A 20,162-nucleotide genomic window follows, 5' to 3' on the forward strand; every position below is an offset into this window, starting at 1 on the left:
CCAAAAAAAAATCAGGAAAATAATGGGCAGAATTCAGCTAAATAGCTGTACTAGCAGAAGCCAGGGCAAGGAGTCCTGCTAGGACAACAGGAATTTCGCCCACTTTCCTCCCCCATATACCCCCCAATTGGGTCTGGAGAACCCCCAGAATAGTGGGCAAACAGAAATGCACTGATGGAATGTTTTGTGCTAGTGTGAGACTGAATTCCTCCCAATGTTTGCAGAGAGATGCTATGTGCCATGCCTTGTCTTTTAGTTATGGAATACTACAGCGTTCTGCAATGGTTGGGTGAATGTTCACCATCATTTTTGGGAAAGTGGGAACATCTGGAAACGTTCGAAATTGCCATGTTGGACCACAACCACACATGCACTCACCACTGCAACCCCACAGCCCATACCACACTTGCCCCCAACCCTTCCTCATAGTGAAACCTCCAACACTCTAAACCCAACTGAATCTCTTCCCATACACCCCACACAGAAACATGCAGCAGTCGTATTACAAGATGAGATAGCCTTAACTCTGATCTTAAAGTCGCAGGTTCTTTTCATCATTGATAGTCATTACTTTATACATTGTCTTCACTTTGTGGAGCTGCCTGTGCAAATTGTTTATATCTATTCCACGGCTCCTCGTAAACAGTTTTAAGCTGCTTTGTGCGTCAGTGTTTGTTTTTAAAATTGCATAATGAACTACATTTCCTATCTTAAGACTGCAAGTTGCGGGATTTAGTTCTGGTGTGCACTGGAAAAACAGAAACAATCTGCTGAGTATTATTCCCGTGGACCAGCAGACTTAGCACATCCACAAAAAAACCCAGAATGTTCATTTATGTTATTTTTTAGAGGCGTTTTCAGTACCGAATCACAATGAATGCAAAGGAAACACAAGGCCCAGGAAATAAAGTGTTGGTGTTAACTGATAACCTGCTATTTTCATTTTACTAAATGACTGAAGTTGGCTCCCTGCTACTTCACCTCTGATGCCTGGGTGCCATTCTTCTTCACAAATATTGCTTCTGTGCAATGATTTATTGCACAGTAAGTCGCAGAAGGGCCTTCGACACCCTGTGCTTAGGCACCCCTAAAATGGGCTCAACAACATATCTTGTTTTGAAGACAGGTTATAAATAATAGCTTTCTGAAGGCAGAATGTATGAAATAGAAATGACAAAAAGGAGGGATTGGGGCTTTAACGAAATTTTTATTTTGTCCACATAGGATTGGCACTTTGGTGGGAAACTAGACTGGAACAGTGCAGTCCAAGTTAGCTTAATGCCTGGATGTAGCAGCAAGTTCTGAAGTGCCCCAAGCAAATAAATAAATATAATACTTAGGTGTGAATCCTTTGGACAATCTTGATTTTAGGTGTTTAGCATTGCCTTCTATTCATGCTGGAATTGGGCTTAAGGATTAGAGATATGCAGAATCAATGTGAAAAGGCTGTAGCTTGGGAGAGCACCTCCCTTGTATGCAGAAAGACCCATGTTCAAGTCCTGCCATCTCCAGGGACGGCTGAGAATAATTCTTGTCTGAAACCCTGAAGAGCCACTCCCAGTCAGTGGGAGATACTGGGCTAGATAGAGCAATGGTCTGAGTCGGTGTGTAAGGCAGCTTCCTATGAACACTGAAGACCAAGAAATAACAAGGGATCCTTCTTATCACTGGAGTAAATGAGAGGAAAATGTGGGATCTTGATGAGCAACTAAGGGTTGCTATTGTAGCACCCTGCTTGTGGTTAACACTTAGCTGGAATGAAATATTCAACGCAGCAATAGAGAAATTAAAATAATAATTTATTTGTCAGACAAATAAATGAGAGGCACAGTGGTATATGGTTACCAAGCTCTGGCCTGGCCTCCTGCCATTATGGCCAGCACTTATATTCCCTTAATCCAGCCCCCTTTGCTCCTCCTGTGGCTGCCTCTGTCCAATCAGCCTGGTTGAAATTCCTATTGGTTGTTTGCTAGAACCAATCACAAAAGATACACCCATATCCTCCTATCCTTATATGGAACACAAAGAGCTATATATTGTTACATCTATAAATGACAAATAAGTAGTAATATATCTTACATGTGTCTCAACAAGGAATCTTAATTACCAGCTCACCTCTTGCCCTCCTTGCCCTATTGCCTTCTAAAACAAATGGTTAATCTTAAATTTTTATCTTAAACATATGTCAAGGATCTTGAGTTCACATCAACATTGAAAGATCTCCTTCATTTGAAGGTTTCTAAACAAATGCCTGACAACTATATATCAGGAGTGCTCGATGGCGTCTCCTGTCTGGCAGTGGGGCTAGGCTGGTGGCTGACTTAATTTCAGGATAAATACAACTCTTACAACTATATGAAATAAGAATCTAGCATTTCTTAAATCCTTTGCATAATTACATTTAAGCCAATATATTTAATACATAACATAGGTAGCCTTTTAAAAGGAATAAGGCCTTTGTAAAGTAAAAAAGGAACTCAGTAAAAAACAGCTTCAAAAGAAGCCTCTTCAGTTTACACCCCCCCTTCAGCCAGCTGCTTTTCCCATTAGCTCTTCCCAACATTTATTGCCCTTTAACTCTCTCAGTTTAAGAAAGAAACAGCTTTAGAAAAGACTTCCCAAAAATGCTCTCTTTCTGCCAGCTAGATGCTTCTCCATTGCTCTTGGCCTTAGGAAGAAGATCTGGCTCATTTTACTGGGAGGCACATTGGTATTATTTTACTATTTACTCATTCCTAATTATGTTTATCTCTGCCTTTTTTATCTTCTGTAACATGTAGGGTCAGTGTCCTCGCTCTCAGCCTGTAATTCCCCCTTTTACGACTTTGAGAATTGTTTTCTGCTATAAATCAAGGGGCCCCTTGTCTAGGAGGAAAACATTGCCAAGGTTCTCTAAGCAGCTGGTCTTCTGCCTGGCATGAAACATTTGAAAATCTTTAAGCTCTCTTTAATATACAAGCCCCGATCAAACATTAATAAAATGCAGGCTTATGATTAGATGCCTCACTATGGCTACTGAATGAATAGACTGTGTGTTGTGCGTACCTCCCGCGGAAGCCTCTTTTCCTTAATATATGCTAATAGATGTTAATTGTTTGACCAGCAGCAATAGTGCTTTCAGGACGGTGCTTTACTGCAGCCGAGCTCTCAAAAGACGAACAGCTTTTGAACAAGTTGATTAAGTTAGGAAGCGGGTAATAAGAAAAAAAGCCTTGGCAAGCCTGAAGTGCTCATGCCATAATGCAAAGCTGGCAGTCCCATTGAAAGGAACAGGTGAAACTTAGCTTATGTTGAGTCAACCTTTCCCAAGCAAAAGGAAACTAACCAGAGTAAAAGCATTTGGAGGGATACTCAACAGACTAGCGAGGCTTATCTTGGTAGCCGTTTTCCGCAGGAAAGGGTGTGACTGGCATTTAAAACAAAGCTAGGGAAATTTGCTTCTTTTCAGAGCAGCTGCCTGGGTACCCAGGAGCTGTTATAATAATGGCATCATGCATCCATAACACCTCTCCTGGTATGTCCCACAGAGGAACTTACAGTCTTCAGACAAAAACATCTTGAAGGTCCCAGGCCACAGAGAGGTTAGGCTGGCCTCAACTAGAGCCAGGGCTTTCTCGGCTGTGGCTCCGATCTGGTGGAACGCTCTGTCCCAAGAGACTAGGGCCCTGCGGGACTTGGCATCTTTCCCCAGAGCCTGCAAGACAGAGCTGTTCCACCAGGACTTTGGTCAGGGCGCAGCCTGACTCCCTCCTTTGGCAATCTTCACAGAACTCTAGCCCAATGGTTGCCATTAATTTGACTCTGAATTGTTTTTAGAATGAATTGATTTTAGAATGCTGTGTTACTTTTATTGTTGTTAGCTGCCCTGAGCCCGGCTTCGGCTGGGAAGGGCGGGATATAAATAAAATTTATTATTATTATTATTATTATTATTATTATTATTATTATTATTATACTGTTGAGCTAAGAAGTAAACCTTGATGTTCACTTTACAACAGACACTTCAATTCAGAATTCACTGGGCCAAATGCAAGACATTATTTCAGACCTAAAATTAAATTAAAATTAATTACATTTTATTTGCGGGATTCGGGGAAGAAATATTGTATCAGACCAGTGTAACTCAGAGAAGAGGAGTTTGTGACATGACATCAGGCCTCTCTCGGTAATTCCATAGATGAAGACCTGCCGCTCACCTCATGACAAGTGAAAAATAAGTTCACCAGTGACTGAAATACAATAAATTCCAGTTTGTCCATTTGAAGGTTACTCTTGTACTCCTCTATGTGTAGAAAAGTGTAATAGGCCACAGTGATGTATAAAAGTCAATCAGACATTATAAACTGTAATATTTTTTAAGGTTAAATCTGTTTCTGCTGCTCTGCCTTCTAACAAGACTGAGATAGATTTAATCCTAACTAAATTATCATAGAAAGAGAACTATACAAACAAACATTCGGTGATATTTACTGGCAATGACTGTGACATTTTCAACTTATTAAAAAGCAATGAAACACAGAATGAGACTGTCTATCTTTAAAAAACCTTGATCTTTGCAACAGAGAGCTAATGCAATGCCAAGCATATTTATCTCTGATGGCTCAGTTAAGAGATGGACAAATCTGATCTAGGGTGGGATGGGGGTGTTTTGCTCCCATTAAACACATCTTCCTCTGCATGGAAGTTGGTATTAAGTTATTTGCCCTATGTTGTAGACAAATCTCTCTCTCTCTCTCTCTCTCTTGGTAAACATTGCTTGGAGAACTGCACCACAAAATTTGGATAAGTGCTTTGGATAATAACTTTGAAGGATGGAACTGTGTTTCAGTTCTTACATTGTTTCAGAAAGTTCAAATTTGAAAAATTCAGCTTTAAATGTGAACTGAATCAGATATCACCCCTCATTTCTCGTCCCCACTGGCCAGCTTGTTGTTTCCGGGCACTGGAAAAATGGGGGGGGGGGGAGAGAGAAATGTCAAGCCTTCTGAACACTCTTCTAATAAAGATTCCTGAGTCCTCGGTCTCCTTATTCTAGCTCCCGTTTTCAAGCAGTAAAAACTGGAGCAGAACCTTTGAAGCCTATACCATGCCCTGCTTCCACCCAAGGTTCCAGTTTGAGGCTCCTGCTCATGTATTGAATTACCGTAAAGCTGACAACAGAATTTCAGGCTTCCGAGCAGTGTTTAAGGTACTCTGGAAGCTCAAGGGGGAAAATCTTGTTCAGCTACATTAGCATGACTCCTTCCTCTTCTCGAAGGCCGAAAGCACTGGATTATTAATTGAGATAGTGTATCTATTAATAATCACAAGTTACAATTTCTGAATTTTAATCGTAACTACCCCTGTAGTTGGCTGGTGGTTTTGTTGCAGGCTGGCTAATCTCTAGATTCAGGCAGCATCTGCGATATGGGTACTGAAACCTTTTTTATCATGAAATGTCACATTGACATTATAATTAATTCTGGCCCAAGTCATATATACTAAGCTAGATCTGCTATATGCTGTGATCTCAGAAGTGTGCCCGTAATCACTTTTCAACAATCCTGGCTGCAAACTTTGGAATTCACAAAGTGGCACATTTCTATTCTATTCTATTCTATTCTATTCTATTCTATTCTATTCTATTCTATTCTATTCTATTCTTTATTCCCCGCCCATCTCACTGGGTTGCCCCAGCCACTCTGGGTAGCTTCCAGCACATACAAAACATAATAAAACATTAAACATTAAAAACTTCCTGATGTCTTCAGATGTCTTCTAATGACCGCTCCCCGCTTAAAACGGGGGGGGGCGCCCTTTGCGTGGACGCGCACAGCCCCTGGATCTGGAGCGGCCCCAACAGCATAGGCTTGGCTTCGCCTTCCCCCAGGTGTGATACCTGGAGGTCTCCGCCTACCTCAGTCAGTTGTCCAATCCCACCTGGGGGAAGCGTTGCCAAGGAGACCAGGCCAGGAAGGGGGAGGGATTACCTGCCCACACAATAGAGGGAGGATCTTACCTGGGAATCCTCACTTGGCTCCAGAGCTTCTCCCACCCTACCCACCCTCAGTTAATGTCTTATTTTGCAGGTTAACTTGTCTTCACAGGTTTTGCAGGTTAACTTTTCTTCACAGGTATGCGGGCGCTGCTACGTTAAGGTCGCTGTTAACGGGCCGGAAAGGAATTTCCCTGCATTGGCAGGTTTCGCCTTTCCCGTAGCAAAACGTCACAACTTTGGCGGTATCAGGCCTTGGGCGGAATCCTTTTGTCCATCTTCCTCTTGCGGCGGCGATACCGGGGTTCCCCGTTAAAGGGGTTTCTGAAGGGAGGCTTTGACCGTACGCCGAAAGGTCGTCATTGCTCTCCCCTGCGATGGTGGCGTAACGGTGGCGGCCATCTCTGCTTGAACATATGTTCTCCAGAGCCGGCCCATCCCCCCCACACACACACACCGGATAACTCTGATGATCCCTAGGTCCCCGGCTGCAGACTGGGGAGGGAGAACGCCCAATGCCTGAGCCAAGGTCTACCCACATTTGAAATTTAATAAAGTTGTGGCCAATTTAATCCCATAGCACGTTGTCATGAGTCATTATTTCACATGACGGGGGGGGGGGGACCGCGCGGGATCTGGGGACTCCGCCTGTCCATGCAAAGGTTGTATATCCTTGACTTATATCCTTGACATTTGGTGGGAGGGCTTTCCACAGGGCAAACACCACTACCGAGAAGGCCCTCTGCCTTGCTTCCTGTAACCTCCCTTCTCACAGTGAGGGAACCGCCAGAAGGCCCTCGGCGCTGGACCTCAGTGTCTGGGCAGAATGATGGGGGTGGAGACGCTCCTTCAGATATACTGGACTGAGGCCATTTAGGGCTTTAAAGGTCAGCACCAACACTTTGAATTGTGCTCGGAAATGTACTGGGAGCCAAGTAGGTCTTTCAAGAGTGGTGTTACATGGTCCCTGTGGCCTCTTCCGGTCACCAGTGTAACTGCCACATTGTAGTGGTCAAATCAGTTTATGCCTGCACATTAATCTGATAAAAGTGACAACCTCATTTATTGGAACAAGTCACATGGGTCATCATTACACCTACAAACACTCAAGTTTTCTGCATAAATTTTGTTTGTTTACAATGTCTAAGGATTACTAAATCAAAAGAGGAACAGTCAGCTGGAACCCCTCAAAGGGGAAACCCAAAAAACCTTAATCTACTGATTCCACTGGTCACATTTTACTAAATCTCTTTTTCATCTATTCCTTTCCCCCTTTTGCCACTGCTCCTTTCCATGTTAGCAGGAGCTAGCAAAGGAGGAAAGTTTATTATCAAAGTACCAATACACAGTTTGAATTCCCAGCTCAAATGCATTTTTCATCTCTTCCTCCATTCATAAGTCATTGTATGCTTCCAGTAGCAGACATACCTGTACGGAACTCTTGTTTTATATTTTTAACCATTCCCACCTTGCCCCTTTCACCACATCCCAATGAACATGCCTCACAACTAATTTTTTTTGAGATACTTTGATGTCTTGTACCTGTTCATTTTTTCAAAATAATAATAATGCATTTCTGCTTCTTTTTGTTTAAGTCAGTGATATTCAACCTGTATGTTTGCAGGGATGGGAAAGAAATTTGATTCAGTATGATTTTAAAGGCGAAAGGATTAGTGCTAGCACAACAGGATTTCCCCCCTTTGTCCTCTGCACATGCCCTGCAACATTCCCAAATGTATTCTGGAGAGTTGGGAAAACCCCCAGAACAGATCTAGGGGATGTGTAGGGAGCAAAGGAAGTGAAAATTATGTTATGGAAAGAGAAACCATTGCACTGATAAAACATTTTGCTTAGTGCTATATTGAATTCAACCCACAGAGACTATTCCCACCACCTTCCTCAGATCACGTCCCCAAACTTGATGATTTGTTTATGCTGATACAGATCTAACAACTTAATAGATGTGGCCTTTTTTTTTTTACCATATCTCTGTCTCATGTCTTGATTCGGGGGAGGAAATGCAATGAAGGCAGATCACAAACATAGTAAATAACAGAAAGGAAAAAGGGTAAAGAGTAACAAAGTATGTATTCATAAGTATTGACATGTTAAAGGTTGCCATAACTTGTCACAAGTTATTTTGAATCCATGGGCTGTTAGAGCACAAAACAAGCCATTGTGACCAAGTTTTCATTTTAAAAATTGTGGGAGCTCTGTGGATAGAAACAATAGCATTGTCTACATGTCTTAACTAAAATGGATGAAAAGATAAGTCTCCAATAAATGGACAGCTCGTTCTCTCCATTCTCCAGAATGTCTTTCTTATCCCATCTTCTGATCATCTCCTGAAATACTCCTGATTTTATTTTCTAGTGTGAAGAGCTGGATATGTCGTAAGGTACAAAGCAAAGTTACTCTCCACCTTCTGCAGGTCTTCCTTTTTGTCAATGAATCGATTCCTGTTTGTTGCAAAACACCTGCTGTCTTGACAGTGGGGGGCCATCTCCACGGTGCTAGGCACAAGCCATGCTTTTGTCAATATGAGATAATCCCATAGCTTTTTATTTGCTTTGACTTCTGCATTCATCCTGATTTGTAATGAACTTTTCAGTGGCATCTATGGATGATGTTTGACATGGTGCCATCCTAGCGAGTGATGATGTGCTCTCAACAGGTTCTCAATAGGAAAATATGAAGTTCGATAGCTATGTATAAGACCTTTGGCCAAAGGGAGGTTTGTAAATTTAATTAATCATCACCATCATTTCATGGTGGATAAAAACTTCGGGTTTACAGTCATACCACTGCTCCCGAATGCCTTGGGAGTCGAACGTTCTGGCTCCTGAACGATCAAAAAACAGAAGTGAGTGTTCCGGTTTTCTAACTATTTTTGGAAGCCGAACGTCCAGTGTGGCTTCCGCTATTGTTTCTGGTGAGCCTGTGCAATCGGGAACCAATCGGAAGCCGCGTCTTGGTTTCTGAACTTTTTGGAAGTCAAACACCAAGTGGCTGCTGAGACCATATAACACCGGTCCTGAAAGACCTACATTGGCTCCCAGTACGTTTCTGAGCACAATTCAAAGTCTTGGTGCTGACCTTTAAATCCCTAAACAGCCTCAGCCCTGTATACCTGAAGGAGCGTCTCCACCCCCATCATTCAGCCTGGACACTGAGGTCCAGCTCTGAGAGTCTTCTGGCAGTTCCCTCACTGTGAGAATTGAGCTTACAGGGGACCAGGCAGAGGGCCTTCTCCATAGTGGTGCTTGCCCTGTGGAACACCCTCCCACCAGATATCAAGGAAATAAGCAACTATCATATTTGTAGAAGACATCTGAAGGCAGCCCTATTTGGGAAGTTTTTAATGTTTAATGCTGTGTCATGTTTTTAATATTCAGTTGGAAGCTGCCTAGTGTGGCTGGGGAATATCAGCCAGATGGGAGGGGTATAAATAATAACAACAATATATTATTATTATTATTATTATTATTATTATTATTATTATTATTATTCGAACTTCCGGAACAGATTCCGTTTGACTTCTGAGGTATGTCTGTATTTGTAACCTGCAGTTCAACACAACAGTCATATAACCTACTGCTTTCATTTCCATATGGAACCCCTCCACCGATGTTATAAGTTATTTATTAAGCATAAAGCTTAAATGATATACACAAACAGATTATTCTACTTCTCTCAGTAGAGTATGTTGGGTGGTGGGCATACATGTGGTGGACATGTATGTGGGTTCTGATGTACATCTAGTAGCAACCCCCATCTCTGCCTTTTCTCCAACTTCCCAAGGTCCTTTTACTGCTTCTCCTTCTTCTTCCCTAACCACCTCTGCATTTTTTGGGCCAATGCCTGCTTCTCCTTCCTGCCAGATTCCCCATCCCCTGACATCCTCAGATGGCCCTGGACCAGGCAAGCCAACCTGTGGCAATCCAAGGCTGTCTCCAGCCACCTTAGGTGACAGCCAGGTCTCCTTGAATTAGCTTGTTTCAGTTCAAGCTTGGGCTGAATTTAGTGCAAAGCCCTACTGATTAGCTCCTTCAGACAGATACTGCCTAACCACTGTAAAGTATGGGATCTATGGCCCTTCTCTGTTAGGTTCATGTCAAACAAAATGTCAGGACCACCTCTGATACCTGACAAACCAAGAAGAAGAAAAAGCCTGGTCCTACTCTTTGGCTTTTTATTTTTGCCATGGACCCTGTGATGGAGACAAGCCCCTGAAACTTCAAGCCAAATTCCAACAGCAGCCAACTGTACCAATTCTTTCTTTGTTTTCTTTATTTTATTAGATATTCACCTGCCACTCACCACAAAGCCCCAGGGCAGGTTACAACAATGAAATGTACAATTATAAAACAAATGCAAGAGTTGCAAGCATAACACAAGTGCCAAAGCAATAACAGACCATTCCATATACAACACAATTAAAAACAATTCCATATAGAAAAACAAGAGGCTGGATTCAACTAATGAGTATCGCTAACAGCCAGTTCAACATAGCTTTCCCAACTTTTCTTCTCCTATCCCCCTCCCCATTACCTTGGGGAAAAGTTGGGAGAATCTCTAGAACAGGGGATGCTTCTGTCTGGCTAGCTGAAATGCTGGTCCTGATAGAATGATTCTTATAGCGCTACGTTGAATTTCTCCCAGTATGAACATTTAAAAACTTGTCTGCATCTAAAAAGGCTCCACCCTTAGACTTTTCCTTTCAGTTCCTTTCAGCTTCTGCCCATTATTGTCCCAGCAAATAAACAGCATGGTAACTGGCCTGCAAATAAAGGGAGCAGGAGGCTTATTTTTCACGTGAGATGGTACTTTCTACAAAACTCAGAGCTGTGGTCTATCAAGTCTAGTGACCACTTGCACCCACTGCCTGAGCCCAGGCAGGGCAAGTCCTATCTTCACTTGTGAAAACTTGGAAAGTTCAGTGCTGGGACGCTGTTGACCAACCATGGATTTAATTTTGATCCTTTCATCTTTCAATCTCCCAAACATCTCTTATCAATCTTCTTGAAACCCTGTAAGTTCTTATGAAGAGATCTAATCCTTTGCCTTCTCAAGGAAATAGCCTCATTCAAATCTCAGTCTAGCTCAGCTTTAAGCTCTGAGCAGCAACTGACTTTACCTGATGCAATCTTCCGATGGCAAGGGAGCAAGACACAGAGGCGTGTGCACAGTCCTCCTCTTTGATATGAAAACTGCTCATCCATCACCTCATATATCTATGAAGTCTAATTCACCTTCCCCCCTGTCTTTCTTCTTTTTATGACTAATGCCCTGTCAAAATGCCATTTTTCTGAATCAAAGCAATTTTTGAGCAATATGAATGGCCTGAAAGCTTCTCCTCGGATATCCTTTCATATTCAGACATAATATTTCTGTCTGCTATAAGGCTTAATTACTTCATTTTAGAAAAAAAAATATATATAATAAAAATAAAATAGCAACAAAGGACTTCTTTCAAACAGGGAGGTGTGTAATGGAGGTGCTTAATGAGACAGCCTTAATGACATAAAAGGAGCTGTCAGGATAAAGTGGCATGGAACAGGCCAGATAATGATCCTGACATGAAGGCTCGGGTGAAATAACAAGAGAAATCACAGGGATGACAAGCAAGGCTGAATGAGCCAACACAAGTTCATTAATTAATCTAGGATGGTGATGCCTCCTCCACTATTTGTGGCTCAGGAATCTGGGCATAGCCCATGTGCCATCAAGGCCTGGCAGACCCATTGCAATGGTGCACAACCAGGACTGTTTACTGAGCCAAGCTGGAGGTCTTCATTCACCTTGAAGAATCAACAAGCTCTGGAGGTCCATTCTTGGTGCATGCACAAACGCAGTGGTTTCAGGTTTGGAGAGTCCCTGGGCAAGATATTCTTAGGACATGTCAGAGGACCTCAATTCAGTTTGAAGCATCAGATGCTGTACAAACCTATCTCAGATGCTCACTCAGAATCAATGCTCGTTTCTGGTTTGGGGTGCTAAGAATCTTCATTCAACTTGAAGGTTGGCAACTAGTGTAGGTTTACCCCAGATGCATATTCAGATTAGTGCTTGTTTCAGGGGTTGCCCTCCTCTCCTGTGTGTGCCCAGCTAATTTTCATCTGCCTGGTTGCTGTCCACTGCTTATTTTCTTGGGCAGAGTTAACATCACCTTCCAGAGGAAGAGGACAAGTCATGAAGATGGGACAGCCCCTTCTCACTTGCTGATAAAAGGCAGGTGAACAGGCAGCCATGACAACTTTTTCTTTTTAATTCCTCCTCCCTCAGAAACTAAAAGTTTGAAAGAACGTTTGGCTCTGTTCTATGTACAAAAGCTCTGTATGAAACAAAGCAGTAAACGGAGGGTGACAGTAGTGCATGGATAACACGAATTCCTGTCTTTGACAACTCCCGTGAAATTGCAGGAACAAATGTTTCAGTCTGAAATTATGTAAACAAGAATAATCTAATTTTTTTAATGGGGGGAGCCCTAAAACCCAGAGCACAAGATCTGTTAACATTGTTGCCCTTGCTGGTCTAGCAGCAATCAAAAGAATGGATGCAGCGGCCAGTGAGCTGCTTGCAATGTCAAGAGAACTCCCTGTATTTACGAGCCATATGAAAATGAATCTGACACGGCTTATTACGGAGCTGCTGAAAGGCAGCATGTGTGTTAGCAGAACAGCTCTGCCACTGGGCTCTGTGCTGATGAGGGCAAAACAGCCAAACAAAATAGAGGAGAATGGTTAAGACCCAATGTCGCACAAGTGGGGGTTTTCTACTTTCTGTTGTATGCCCTGCAGTCCACGCTCCACCCGGCAACATGAAAATATTCCCGGGGGGGTTGAGATCTGCTCTGTAGCAGGTGGAGAGGGTCTGGGATAAGGGAAAGAGAAACTAGAAGTCCCACTACGTAGACAGATTTCTATTGTTCAAGGAGTCAAGAGTTATTGGATGTCACCCAGTAGACAACTATATTTTTTCTGAGAAGTGAATAATATGTAGAGGGGATGCAAATGTTGCCTGAGAATTGTCCATGGCAAGCATGGAGTCATTGTTCCTATCCAGAAATGTGATCTCTGTAAGAAATCCAGAGTGCACATGTTGCTTTTCAAAGTTAAAAGCGGCATGAAAGAATAATTGTAATGTCCATTGAATGTTTGCAAGAGCTGGTCAAAAGGCATTGCTTGAAAGTGGTTGTGTTACGGAAAATGGTCAGTTACTTCTTTCTTAGAGCAAGCATAAAATGGGATTATTTTACACTGCTGCTGAGGAAGGCATTCCAGAAATGCACTGGAATTTCCTGCACCTTTTTGAACGTATTTCTGCTGTGTAAAAATGTGAAGATCCCTGCTGTGAGTGCACCTTGGCCATCCTGTGTGGGTTGTGACATGATGTAGCGAAAGCTTACCAAGCGCTACCCTCCATCCGCCTTCTGCAACCTGTCCACTGACAGATCCTTGGACTGTAGCCCCATCTAGTAGGGGTTGGATGGAGCTCATATGAGCTGTGGTCCAAACTTGGAGGGCACCCACCGGGCTGGAGAAGGCAGTCATAGATATACAAAACAAAGGCATAGACCAGCAGACTTGAAATCCTAAATGAAAGTGTTGACTTTGTGATTGGCCCATCGCTTTCAGTAATAAAAATTGTTACAACAAAAACTGTGATCTGGGCATAAGAGCACCTTTTGTGCCCAGAATTTTGTAGAGTTCACTTTATTTCATGGAATCCATTGTTGGCATCCAGGTGTGCGGATGCCAATGGAAGTCCAACCCTTGTGTTAGCAGCCCTTAAGTGACCTCCCCAGGGTACAAGCCTGGGCAGGGTGAATGGAGGTCCTGGGCTGCCTAGATGACAAGAACCGTCCCCTCCCACCTTGTTGATGTACATAAGCTTGGCTGCAGAGAGAGGCATACAAGGCATCATCTACCATCTTAGGGACTCCACTCTGGATTTGTGTAGGGTTTACTCCTTAGCTTTTTGTTCTCCTGAAGATCTACCAGAAGGCAGCAATGGTTTAGGTTCAGAGTTTTTCTTCTCCTAGATGACGAGCCCCATCTGTCCCTCCCTTCCCTCTACATGTGCAGAAACCACCTTCTTGACTGTTGGACCCACTATTGGTCTCATCTGCTCAGTCCGCCAGAGCCTGTCTTCACATTCAGGGAAAGTCCCTGACTCACCAAGGGATTGAGACCTATCAGCTTCCCTCACCTGGTTTAGCTGGCCAGTCAAAGCCATTCTTGTGGCCATTTCACATGCTGAGAGCTTCTAGGAGCCACAGGTGAGAACTGAGTGCAGGGTGGAAGACAACGGTGGGCAAACTTCCCCAGAAGGAGCACCATGTGGCCCCCAAAAGAGGTACTACCCCTCCCCTAACACTCTATACAGCCCTCATTGAAACCACCCATCACATTTTTGTGCATTCCTCTGCACATGCTGCTCAGGTCACTCCAGTGCTCCATTAAAATGAAAGAGGAGTAATAGGACATAAAACTAATGCTGAACCAAACCTTTTTCATCTGCTTTGGCATTATGTGTAGGCATGTGTACAAAAGAGACCACTTCTCCCAAGATTGGGAGTAGACAAATTTCAAGAGCTCACTTTATTCATACTTGAGTAAAACTGAGATGACTCTGGTTTACTCATTCCAAATGCTTCATCACATTCCCAGGTGCATTTTAGAACTCCCTGTGAAAAGAGATTGATTGTTAAGGTACTCAAGGAATTGTAGCTCTGGACATGGGATAAAGTTAAGTTATTTGGGGAAATATTTATAATGAGTTAAAAAAAAAAGTTTAGGTATACTCCGCCCCCCCCCCAAAAAAAGCCTGAAGCATTTTTGTTGGGTATGATAGGAGAGGAAATACCAAAAGTTGACCAGAGATTGTTTATGTATGCCTCCACGGCTGCTAGAACTTTAATAGCCCAAAAGTGGAAACAGCAAGAACTACTGACGGTGGAAGAATGGCAGACGAAGATGATGGACTATGCAGACTTAGCAAAGCTGACAGGGAAAATCCGAAACCAGAGTGAACAAGAGTTTCAGAGAGATTGGAGCAAATTTATTCAATACATAGATAGTTACTGTAAACATGTAAAGACACTGGCAGGACTGAGATAAATCATGCAGCTTTTAATGGAAGAAATTTTCTATTTTGTGCATCAAGTTTAGGATAAGTTAGGATAAATGTAGAATTGAGACGGTATAAATGTGTGAAACTAAGATGTGTTTTATAAAAACCAGACAACAGAACGGAGGGAAGTCGACTGGCTCAGTGGAGCTAAAAACGTATAAATGAGATATGATGTTATAATATTGTTTAAAATGGAAAATTGATAATAATAAAAAATTAAGGAATTGTAGCTCTGGGGTGGGAATCAGGGCCTCTCACCATCTTTCAGCACCCTTAACTAATTATACTTCCCAGAATTATTTTCAGGAAGTCATGACTGTTTAAAACTTCTACCATACTGCTTTAAATGTATGGCATGAATGTGGCCTAAAAGTTGTAATGAACTTCCATCCATGAGAGAACCTACATAACGACTCTAAGACCTTGAACTGACTGACATACAATGTCAATGTGATGTAAATTCAATTCTGAATTACTGTATGTTTTCAAGAGAAATTGCTTGGCACTTGCCTATTTCTGAATTTCTCTCTCTGTGAAGGTTTTGAGTTCATTCAACCTGTGTGCAATTCAGCGGGGAGCCTGAAATCCTACATGGATAGAAACCAAAGAAAATGCACTTATTCCTAAGAAAACAGCTGAGTTTTGCTCAGCTGTAGCCAGCAAGTCTACTGAGAATTGTCAACATAGCAAAGCTCCAATATTAGGAATTGTCTCTGAGGTTCATGGAATTTCACATAATTTAGTCAGACAAAGCATGAGAGCTTGACTGAAGATAACGCTGTGACTACTGAGATAAGTAAAACATAGTAGAGATTTTCTCAGAATGACTATTCAGTTGAACTGAATTCTGATTGAATCGCCTTGGTTTAGGCAACCACGCTTGTCTGTGTACAGTATTGTGTTTTTTTTGGGGGGGGGTTATTGAAATAATGAAGTACTACTGTGCTAATAAAACATATACAATCATAGAATCATAGAACTGTAGAACTGGAAGAGACCCCCAGGGTCATCTAGTCCCTGCAATACAGAATACATCTGCTCATAGACCTGTATGCTCAAAATACTACTTTGTTCCTTATAGCATGGGCCTGCAACTCAGTGAAACCAAAATAAATGTCCTAACATCTATTGTACAGACTGCATGGAAGTGCAGAGAACATTGCAAATAGTCTGAATACCAAGGGCATTGCCAATTTCGTGGATCATCTTCTGATCAATCATAGTTCATTCTGTTTCACTATGTGACTCCGAGATGTGTAATTATTGATCAGCATAACATTGATTTAGAAACATTTAATTATGTGCAACATCCTCGAGTTGGAATAAACCACCTGTGTCACTAGTCTAGGGAATCCCAACCTACTTCATTCAGAGAAACATCTGGGCAGCAATACTAAATACACTTTCATAGAACTGCCATTGAACTCCAAGAGACTCAGGTCTAATTGACAGATTCATGCAGACATTTTTTGCATTTGTCTGCCATAACTTGCCGCAGAAGTGAGCATTGAAGACAAATTAATTGGGCAAAGCATAGCCATCACTCCTTCCAACAAAGGACCCAGGTGGTGAATGCTGAAATTTTGTTGTTATTGTTTGCTTTGGTATTCCAAAGGAGCAGGAAATGTATTGGGATGTACATCAGTGAATGTAATAGTTGTGAATGAAAGTGCCTTTCCTGCTTTTAGGAACAGCTGAAAAACAGAGGTTAAAATGCATGCATGTGTGTGAACATACCTTTGTGTGCAGGAGGCTATTGGGCATGTACCCTGTAATTTTAAGAGCCCTTGTTCTCTTATAAAGGCAATGGTGCCCACCTGAGAGGTTTCGGAACCGAGTTCCAGTGAGTTCCAGCTGGAAAAAGCCCTGCTAACATCATATATATCAACAGAGATTTCAGTTCCCTGAATGCCAGTCCTTCTATAGCCAAAACTGCACCATACAAACACAAGAGGGAGGAGCATCAGCAAACTTTGTCGAGCTCCAATATATGCAGGATTCCAGGACACAATCCAATCTCAATTACTGTTAGTGAGTCAGGGCAGAGAGGGCAAACACCAGGTGGGAGAAGGAATGGAGCAGAACAAATAAAAAGATCCATCATGATATGACAATGTGTGTGTATCACCCACCCACACACACACATCACTGTATCATAACAAACTGAAATGGTTTACAATCATATCTCTATATAATAAAAACACTTGAACATTTAAAACCAGAGAACATCATCTAACTATTATGGAAATACATTTTCTTAATTGCTTGCATAGCCTGATGGCATAGAAGAACTTTCAGCAGGCATTTAAAGGCTGAAACAGAAGGTGCTTGCTGAATCTGTACTGGAAGAACATTTTGGATGACTGGGTGGTGACACTTAAGACACTATTTTCCGTCGATGACAAATGAACCTTGCCAAGTCAGGGGACAACCAACAACAACCCCATAGATGATCTCAGTGATCAGGCTAAGATATAAGGCATGGCCAAACTTGGCCCTCCAGCTGTTTGGGGACTACAATTCCCATCTTCCCTGACCACTGGTCCTGTTAGCTAGGGATGGTGCGAGTTGTAGTCCCAAAACAGCTAGAGGGCCAAGTTTGGCCAAGTCTGGTCCAGATGGTTCCTAAGATACTCTGGGCCTAATTTGTTCTGAGTTTTGTATATTATTGCAATGACTTTGAACCTGGCTCAGTAGTAGATAGGCAGCAGTTTAAACAGTGGTAATAATAATAATAATAATAATAATAATAATAATAATAATAATAATTTATTATTTATACCCCGCCCATCTGGCTGGGCCTCCCCAGCCACTCTGGGCGGCTTCCAGAGAAACCAAAAATACAATAAAATATCAAACGTTAAAAACTTCCCTGAACAGGGCTGCCTTAAGATGTCTCCTGAATGTCAGGTAGTTGTTTATCGCTTTGATATCTGCTGGAAGGGCGTTCCACAGGGTGGGAGTGGTGTTACATATTGTCAGCTATGTGCCCCCATCACAGTCTGCACCAGGTCGAAGGGCAGCTCCCTATAGAACACATTGCAGTAGCCCAGCCTCAAGGTTACCAACGCACAAGCTATTCCTGTCCAGGAATGGCTGCTGTTAGCAAACTGGGCAAAGCTGGTAAGAGGCACTCTGAGCCACAGAGGACACTTAGCCTTCTAGTGACAAAGATGTATCCATAAGTACCCTCAGGCTTCATACTTGTGCCCTCAGAGGGAGTAAAGGTAAAAGGTAGGTAAATGACCCCTGGATGGTTAAGTCCAGTCAAAGGTGACTATGGGGTGTGGCACTCATCTCGCTTTCAGGCTGAGGGAGCCGCCGTTTGTCCACAATAAGCTCTGAAAGCTCTGGTTCAGTGTCTGAATTCAGTGCCAGACTGCATGAGGGCCTTTTGATGGTGGGAAGGCTCTTTGGGTGGGTGGGTCCAATGTCTGGCAGATAAGCAACTGTGGTCTAAACCACTGAGCCTCTTGGACTTGCTGTTCAGAAGGTCAGAAAGCTGGCAGTTTGAATCCTTGTGACAGGGTGAGCTCCCGTTGCTCGGTCCCAGCTCCTGCCAACCTAGCACTTCGAAAGCATACCAGTGCAAGTAGATAAATAGGTACTGCTGTGGTGGGAAGGTAAATGGCACTTCTGTGTGCTCTGTTCCGTCATGGTGTCCCGTTGCATCAGAAGCTGTTTAGTCATGCAGGCCACATGACCCGGAAAGCTTTTTCTGATTCAGATGTTAGGGAGAAGTAGAGCTGTGCATATATCAAGCTCATGTTACATTTGTTGCCTCGGCTATAGCAAAAACATGGGGTTTATGTCGTTGTCTGGCTTCCCTTTTGGATTAAGCAGGTGAATAAAATGTATCAACAATGGGAGCTTTCATACTTGGTTTCTAACAGTTCGTAACCAGTCAGTGTTTCAGGTTTTCTAAATAAGCTTAGATAAGTTATTCACCAGAGTGAATATCGCTTTGCAGCTGTATTCAAAAGGGATTTCCCCCCTCTCATCTCCAACATGCAGTTACATGATGAAAGAAATAGCATAATCCAACACTTATCCCCAAACAGCAGGGGGAGGGAGGGAAGGAGGGAAGGGAAAGTCTGACACAACTATACCTGATTTTCGATCTACTCCTCATAAACAGCATATGAACATAGGAAGCAGCCTTATACAATCAGGTCAGACAATTGTTCTATGTAGCCCAATATTGTCTCAGGCAGAGAAGAGTATTTTCCACCATCAGCAACTTTTAACTGGCGGTGTCAAGGATCAAATCTATGACCGTCTGAAAAACATGTGTTCTACTATGCTGCGGCCCCTGAAGTCTGTCTCTTGACTACAATGGTACCTCGGGTATTCGAATGGGATCCGTTCCAGAGCCCCATTCGCATCCTGACTAGAGCGTAAGACGCGACGGCACATCTGCGTGTGCGCGGGTCGCGTTTTGCCGCTTCCACACATGCGTGTGACGTCATTTTGAGCATCTGCACATGCACGAGTGGTGAAACCCAGAAGTAACGTGCTCTGTTACTTCCGGGTTGCCGCAGAGTGCAACCCGAAAGCGCTCAACCTGAAACACATTCAACCCAAGGTATGACTGTACAGTGGTACCTCAGGTTAAAAACTTAATTAGTTCTGGAGCTCTGTTCTTAACCTGAAACTGTTCTTAACCTGAGGTACCGCTTTAGCTAATGGGGCCTCCTGCTGCCGCCGCACGATTTCTGTTCTCATCTTAAAGCAAAGTTCTTAACCCGAGGTACTATTTCTGGGTTAGTGGAGTTTGTAACTTGAAGCGTCTGTAACCTGAGGTACCACTGTATAAGACTTCACATGGTAGGTGGAAACTGTGTACATGCAGCCACTCACACAGAGTCAATTAAGGCTTGGCAGACAGCCAGAAGGTCATGTGAAGGAGTAAGTCTGCCTGGTGATAACAGAGACATGGAGACAGCTCCCTGATTGGTCAAGCTCTCTCAAGGGAGTGATAATTAATGGCCTACTAACTGTTAGTTCCCCTTCATGGATCACTGCCTTGCCGTGGCGAAGGGGCTTGAAGAAC

At 42.9% G+C, this 20,162-nt stretch overlaps 1 long non-coding RNA gene across 1 annotated transcript in view; it reads right to left on the reverse strand.

The window, feature by feature from the left end:
- Nucleotides 1-1,782: 1,782 nt before the first annotated feature.
- The window catches only part of LOC309538103, a 95,280-nt gene continuing 76,900 nt past the window's right edge, over nucleotides 1,783-20,162 (reverse strand). The window contains exon 2 of the long non-coding RNA XR_014222110.1: nucleotides 1,783-2,912. This is a non-coding gene — a long non-coding RNA (uncharacterized lncRNA). The remainder of the gene's footprint in view (nucleotides 2,913-20,162) is intronic.

This window comes from Podarcis vaucheri, assembly GCF_965113315.1.
Source record: "Podarcis vaucheri genome assembly, chromosome: 7".
Classification (NCBI taxonomy): Eukaryota; Metazoa; Chordata; class Lepidosauria; order Squamata; family Lacertidae; genus Podarcis; species Podarcis vaucheri.